Below are 7936 nucleotides of genomic sequence, written 5' to 3'. Positions count from 1 at the left end.
CTGTAATTGAATAAATTCAAGATGGAGGTTTGATTCCATACTGTGGAACATTCCAACAAACAAAGCAATAACATCACCATGACAACAGCAGGGGTGGAAAAGTTACACAGTGTACACTTGTTTAAACCTAATCATGCATGAAGTAACACTTTTTATAAATATACTGCTTTGTTGATATGAAGTGATCTAAACATGTGATAAATCTGTCTGATTCATATGTAAATAAACTCATACACCAGGAGGTAACAGTGTCTCAGTTCTTAATAATTTAACAGTCATTCTAGATTCTGACACCTTTTATAGAAGCTTTAGGGACAATCCAAACAATAGAGTAGAACAAAAATAAATATGGTGCCAGTATTCAAGTCCAAAGACGTGATTCTTGTCACTCGAAGGGACTTTATACCATGAGATGAATGAGATTTAAGAATAAGTTGGTGGAGCCAATGTCAAACAAATGAAGTGCAAGTCAAGTGTGTTTGTGGAGTGCAATTTGCACATAAAGTAATTCAAAGTGCTTTACGTAACAGGAAAAGGTGCTTTCATTATACAATCAGATACATTTTTTTTTATGTTCTCAGTGTTAAACTAGTGAAGCCGACATGAGCCAATCATGAACGAGGAATATGTTCTGAGCTATAAAGAGTTAATAACCCTTTAAACTGTGGCGGACATACTGCAGACACTTAAAGCGCACGGGGCGAGCGGGGAGGAGCACTGGAGGAGGAGGAGTTAGAGAAAACGTGGGCGGCCACAGCAGAAGGAGGCGGGGTTACTGGACAGCTGAAGGAGCAGACGGAGGAGAGGCTGGATTTGTTATCAGAAAAGAACAGGAGCCTCGCGCAGCAGGCAGGGTCCCGGGACAAGTAGTATGTAGCAGTAGAAGAAGAAGAAGAAGTATTTTTAGTCTGTAGCAGTGGACAAAGTGGACTGACAAGTGGATTACCATTTCTTATCCCAGTCAGGTAAGTCTACTAAACTCTCCCATTTATATTCATGTGTTCATTGTGATATGTTGAGGACTTTTGTGCATTCATAAACATACATCATTTAGTTTTGAATTGTCAATTGCTTTGGCAACATTGCTAGATTGTCATGATACTTATGCATATTTGTCTATGTCGGATAACAAGTAATTACAGTTGTTGATTTGCTGATTTTGTTGATTAAATATACCGTAATTTTCAATACTATATTATTTATTATATATTTTTATGCAAATTGATAGTTCTCTGGAAGTATTGTGTACAGAAATCACAATAACTGAGTGAATATGGAGTAAATATATTATAAAAATACGTATAAATAATAGATTTTACATGTAGCCTACTTTGGATATTCACAGTGTGCATTTCTATGTATTATTATTGTGATGTAGTTTGCTTCTTAAATGATGAATCGACAATACTAATAATAATAATAATACACATCATTTTCTCCATAAACAAAGTTATAGCGTCTTGCGTAGTGGGGATTTTATCGTTGCTATGGACGCACAAAGGAAAACTGTCCTGTCAAATGAAAAGTTTCACAGTCCCATTGTACAGCAGTGTGTGAAATGAAAGTGACTTAGTGATTTTGCTTGTTGCCATGGCGTCTGAAACCAATGTGGATGGTGATGTTTGGAAGAAGCTGTAATGTCCGTGCTTTTTGTTGGCTTTTCCCCTCAAGTGTTGATGTGATGTTTTTGGCATTCATGGGGTTAAATTCATAAATTTTTAGATCCCAGTTTTTGAGCTCCTCCGCATGTCGCCACACTGTCCCAGCATGCACCGCCAAACTCAAAAGATTCACGTTCAAACGAACCGCGTCGGCCGCAATTAACAAACTGTATCAGAGTTTTGGAGATTGTGGATTATTTAAGAAAACCTGAGCCTTTTACCGGAGTTGCAAAGCTCCGGCTCGATGAGAGAAGTAGATTTGTCACATTAATGAAGGTGCAAAGGTATTTTGGGTGACATTGGGTTTTCATTTGGGGAATGACATGACCATCTTCTCATTAAGCGAGAGAGTAGTTTAAAGAGAAACATCACAAATGCTTTTAAAAAACACCATTTGCATAACTGACTGTTTAACTGTTTAATCAAATCTCAAACTCAAGTTAAACCAATGATATTTGGGTATTTATTACTTTGATATGTGTGAATTCACCTCTGTCACGTACAGCAGAGTCTATTTTTCATTACTTTATAGAGATTTTTCAATTGTCAATATCAGCAAACATTATTGTTACAGTTTTATAATATGTATAATAGGTGTATTTCTCACAAACGTCTCCAGAGACACTGTTTGATGTTATTCAAAGGTGGAAAGTGGGTCTGATTTTTTAACTTTAGACGCAAACAATCCAAACTCAATAAGAACACACAGGTGAGGGTCGCTTATGTTTAATCTCATTAGGTTTTAGGATGTATTATCATCGAATAACAAAGTCCAAAAGTTAAATTTCAGTCTCGTTGTCTTTCATTGCTACATTTCTTTCTTGCTATAATGGCGTCCTGGACAGATCAAGTCACACGGTGCAGCCACGTTATGATGTGTAATGTATATATATATAATTTACACCTTGTACGCATGGTTTCTCTCACCTGTTGGAATAGGTTTCAGGTCGTAACGTAGCGTGCTCCTCTGTGTTTTTGAAGTCTATACTCACCTTTGCCATATCGTCAGTAACTTCGATGCCAGAAGCTTTTGTTTTTAGTGTAACTTCAACCGCTTCCCTCGTCAGTTTGACCCTTTGAGCGTTTGTAAAAAAAAGTTGTTTTCTTTACTCGTGTGTTAAAGAGGCACGATGACATTTTTCTGGTGAAGCCAAGTTCAGTCAGATCTGCGGAGAGGCGAGGTTGCTCACAGTGAGAATGCCTGTGATTCGAGGGTTTTCTAAAGTTAGACATACACCTGTATTTGAATAAATTAATTAAAACATGAAAATTAACCTTTTTACACAAATTATGAAAAGCATTTCCACAATTAAAGACATTTAAAAACAAATGTAAACAGAGAAGGTATTATGGAGGATTTTGATCAGTTTTTAGTTGTCACTATCTGTTCATATTTCCCTGATAGATGGTACACTAAAACAAAACTTATAAAAATACATAAAGTGCGGACGTAGTGGGGCCAATAAGACTTTCGCCAATACGAGTAGACCGTGTTATCTATTCGGGCGCTGGCTCGTCAATCAAACTCACGACGTTCCCAGCGTAACTGACGAAACGACGTACTTTGAGTGTGTAATTCACGTAAGCACCTCCGGCTACGTAAGGCGCTGTTTACTAGTTCTGTTCATCTCTATTTGTTATTTGCACAACGTTAAATGGTCTGTCGCTGTCACAATAAATCTGCTTCTGTCACTGAAAAACACAGAGGGCTTTATTTTGGGGATGTGTTCAGGATGTGTTTAGTTGCTGTGAGCGGAACTTCAGTCTTGTTAAGTTTCATTCTTGGATTATTTAATTGTCTATAGACGTGACAAGAAGCACATTTGTGGATGGAAAAGTTACAATGTGTGCCTTAAATTATAATGCGCTACTTAAAATAGTGAGAAGTTAAATTGTATATGTCCCGGATATGGAAAAATTTGGCATGAAAATATGTTTGAGAAAAAGGCCTATGTTTGCTTTACTGTTGAACTATTAGTCACAAAGGAGGAAGTAAATGTTTTGTACATAATATTCCCTGGATACCAGACCACCAGAAATAAACTAGGACTAGCCACAAACCAGGTCTGAACCAGGACTATCCCACAATAGAACAAGAATGAAACCAGAAGCAGGTCCAAACTAGAAATTAAACCAGTAAAAACGAAGGGCCGTGGGCAGGATCAGATCATTTGGAGGGCCTGATTTGGCCCCTGGGACTTATGTGGAATAGGCCTGATGTGGAGCTAATGGTTGCCTTGGAGACCAGGGCAAACAAGACAGACATGTGCTTTTCTTTGTGGCCATATTCGTTGTTCCTCTGTTTCTAGGATGAGGCGCTGTTTGACTTGGGGGCTGAGTATTGGTTTTAGGATGTGGTTTTAAAACGTGCTACGTGGAAATCCGTATCGCTCGGTCACGTGATCAATTGAATACACAATTCGAGACATGTATTCAGTATATTCTCTAACTGAGTGGCTATACACAAACAATATGCTTTTGCTTGTCGTTTTTGTCTGTGACGCTCCAACTTCTGTAACGCTCCAGCTTGAACGCCAAAAACGTTAAGGTGTGTGTGGCCAGATGTGCAAAATGTCCATTGAAATACATAAGCAAAATCAACAAAACAAAACAAAAAACCTGATAAACACACTACTGGTAAATGCACTATACTGCTGAAGGATCACAAAAGTCCAGTAGAGTCCCGTGTGATGCCTCGTTCAGATTCCTGTGTTTTTACAGTTGTTGCTTCGATAGTGAAGAGCTTTGTCGGCTAAAGGGAGGTAAAGGACGGCTTGACTCGGCCCACGTCAAATGTCCTCACCATTGCACACAGAACAGCTTTTTCAAGTGGTTTATGCTAATGAGTTTCACAGTGGAAGCCCATATTTATCATCATAACGTGTACTAGCTTGCAGTTTCCCAGTCCGTTATCTGATATTCCATTATAATTTACCTGCCTTCCTTCGTTTGGATGTCAACAGGAGCGGTGTTGAAAGTGCCCCAAACGAAACTTCATGAAAGGCTTTACCAACAGACTCCACCCATTCTTCTCTTTATCTTTGAACTATGAAAAATAAATAAATGATAAACCATCTATAAACATTAGTATGATTGTTCTGCTTGGCAACAATAATGCCACAGTGCGTTATTGCAGTCGCTGAACCCGTGACTGAGGACAGCACGTCAAAGAAATTGGGCTCACTGATGCCCCCAGGGGATTAACGATTGCCTGTCTCTGGTCAACAGTCTGTAACATTAGACAACAATATAGTGTGCATCGCGTCTGTTAAAAGACTCTTTCAGTGAAGGAGCAACATGTGACGTGGAGGTTCACCCGCTGCTTGTCTCCATGAAGCTGCTATTTTTTGCCTGTAATGTTCAGCACTAGGGCATTTAACTCATCTAGCTCTACCATGGAGACAATTCCATTTTGAGGCACGAAAATACGATTTGTTTTCCCATTCTCTGTAATAGAAATGCTAACAAACTGACATTTCTACCCAGGAAATTCTAAGTCCTTGCCATTTCTTTGTTGTGAAGATTTGAAACCATTGATCTCGGTTAATTGTTGGAAATATTTCATGCTCGGCTTCAGCCTTAATCTTTTAAGAGGCATCAAATTCACCAAAACGGCACTACATGAAGAAGACCACAACTATGAGAAGTTATTTGCAATTAGCTTCTTCCACAATCCTCAAATTCCTGAAACAGATACGCTGGCGTTGCGACATTGACAAGTCATCGCCATCTCCATTAAATCTAGTATTACATGTTCCTCTGCTCCGTCCTGTCTTTTCCTTTTGGATGGAAGTCGGTTTACGTTTGAGATCCAGATGTTTTCCCATGATCCCCTCTGCGCATTAAACTCAAACTGGGGAGCAGCCATTAAAAACACTTCCATAACAAAACCGGGTCAAACGCGCTGCTCTGACTGTACGTGATCCGCGTCAAATTACCACATTACTGATGAGCGTGGTTGGACTGAAAAGTGATTGGTCCTGTCCTGGGACGGGGGCCTGGGAATAATTACAATTAACTCAAGCGTCACGTTCAATTCTTTATATCCCATTTCGTTTAGACAATCATTTATATAAGTCTTCTTTGAGTTTTTGACCACGATATAATGTTCCCTCGTCAAAAAAGTGTTGAGAAGTGTTTTGAATGATGGTTTGTTTAGCGGTCTCCTGTATTTTTTTTCATAGTTTTGGCAGGGATGCAACTTATACTTATATTTATACTTAGATACTTATACTCCGGAGCGACCTATATGTGATATTATTTGTTATTTTCACACTTGCAACCGCATTTCATACTCCAGTGCGACTTATATATGTTTTTTTCTTCTCTATTGTGTATTTTTTGGCTGGTGCGACTTATACTCCGGAAAATACGGTAAGTAAGTACGTACAAAAAGTTTATTTCGTGTAGCGCGTTTCACAGGCACAAGTCACACAATGTTTCAAAAATGGCAAATCAATACAAAAACAGCAAAGTTCACATTAAAAGTAACAACACATTAAAAGTAACAACACATTAAAAGTAACAACACATTTAGTCCTAGCGGCTGTGAGCTTGTGGAGGTGGGAACTCTTGCTCGGTTATAAAGGTTTTCAGATGTTTTTTAAGAGTTTTTTTTTACACTAGTTCCTTCTTACTCAAACAAGTGAACAGACAGTTGCAGTAATCTCGGATATGAATGCAGTGATTACCATATTTAACTCACCGTTTCAAACAATTACTCTAATAGTTGCTCTAGCTATTGATAAAACCTCTTCACTGGTGTACGTTATGTTAAACCAAGAAGCTCCTCTGTGTTTCTACACTTTTGCATTAATCTGGATTATGTCACTGCTCAAAATGCAAAGCAGTTAACTGAGCTAGTTGTTTTTACGTCTTATGTCTTCACTCCGTACTTTTTGTATGTCTAAATTGCATGTAACGTTCAATACTAAAAATAAGGCGTTACTTTTCTAGTGGGGGTCTGCTGCTCGCTCGTCTCATGGAAACGCCTGGAATGTTCCACAGTGTGCAGTAGCGTGCAGTGGCTTTTATGGATATGGGCAAGCAGTATGGGGTGTTTAGCAATATTTGTAGATAACATTTGCACGCAAGGAAGAAAAAAAAACATGCAAAAGTCAACCTCGACTCCCGGTCTCCCCGGTGAAGGGCGTCACGGATCGGATGGATTGAATAGACTCACTTCATTGATCAATTCATTACACAAACTAGCACTGTATATGTTAAATTCAAACTAATGTCTAATCATTATAAACGTGAACAGAGCCTTAGCTAGTCACTTGTTGAAACTTGCAGAAACTTGTTGCTGCTGTTGCTTCCCTTCTCCTCTGCACATGCTCAGTTAGACACAGGTTTCTTCAGCGTGGTTTGAGCATTAGATCCATGGGTTTGAGGCTGTGTGGTCCTCAGAGCATGTGCAGACCTCTAAAAGAAGCTGCTGTCTGCTCTGGCTCTAAAAGCTCATGTTAGAGAGCGGAGCATGAACGGGCCTCTGAACACGGCCACAGACTGAGCAGCAGCCGGAGAAGAAGAACCTAGCTTCCCGCGCAGTACTGCTCAGCGGCCTGTAGAGACCACTAAAAGACGCCGTGATTTCCAGCCAAGCTCCACCATAGTGGATATATTTCTGAAAAATGTAATGTGATGTGACACACGGTAATTTTAGATTTTATTGGCCAATCACTACATGTCTTGATTGCCCTGACCGCACGCCACTGACAGTACGGCAACCTAATATTACATTTACTGAATTCCAGTTTTCCAGACTGATTTGATCCATTACGCCTAATACCAGTAGGTTAGTAAGTGTGTGGCTTCTAACCCGCTGCACACCGAGCCATTACTTTGTCTACACATCAAGTCTGCCTTGGGTTAGGGTTTTGGAAACTATTTGGTCTTGTGTTTTAGACTTATTGAAGCAGCAAATATCTCTATTGTATTGTTAATCAACATAATTGTATTTATCCCTGTGGGGCATTTTAAGCAGATTGAAATGCAATGATAATAGCATAACTCAGACAAAGGTCTCAGTGCAGTTTGACAGGAGGACTGGTCAGGCAGGGTCAGCAGGTGAGTAACAGCTCTCAGGACAAAAGGGTTCCACCTCTTTCTTTTGAACTCTGGAGTCACAACAGAAAAAATCCTCTTCTAAGCGTCGCTCTTGTTCCGCTCTATTATTTCAGTTTGGTGATGAGATGGGCCATGATTCTCTCTGGAATGTCTTCTGCCTGATGTTGCCACAGAAACGGGTTTAGTGTCTCTGAATAGTGGAGTTC

General features: G+C 39.5%; 1 protein-coding gene across 1 annotated transcript in view; it reads left to right on the top strand.

The window, feature by feature from the left end:
• The first annotated feature begins 848 nt into the window (after positions 1-848).
• Positions 849-7936, top strand: part of ripor3 (RIPOR family member 3) — a 52337-nt gene continuing 45249 nt past the window's right edge. The window contains exon 1 of the mRNA XM_072451752.1: positions 849-965. The gene's annotated coding sequence lies outside the window, so the exon portion shown is untranslated. The remainder of the gene's footprint in view (positions 966-7936) is intronic.

Source organism: Eucyclogobius newberryi, unplaced genomic scaffold (assembly GCF_026437365.1).
Source record: "Eucyclogobius newberryi isolate DKJ021-1_F unplaced genomic scaffold, fEucNew1.0.hap1 SCAF_19, whole genome shotgun sequence".
Classification (NCBI taxonomy): domain Eukaryota; kingdom Metazoa; phylum Chordata; class Actinopteri; order Gobiiformes; family Gobiidae; genus Eucyclogobius; species Eucyclogobius newberryi.
Note: the sequence above shows the minus strand (reverse complement) of the source record. Positions and strands in the feature narration are given on the sequence as shown.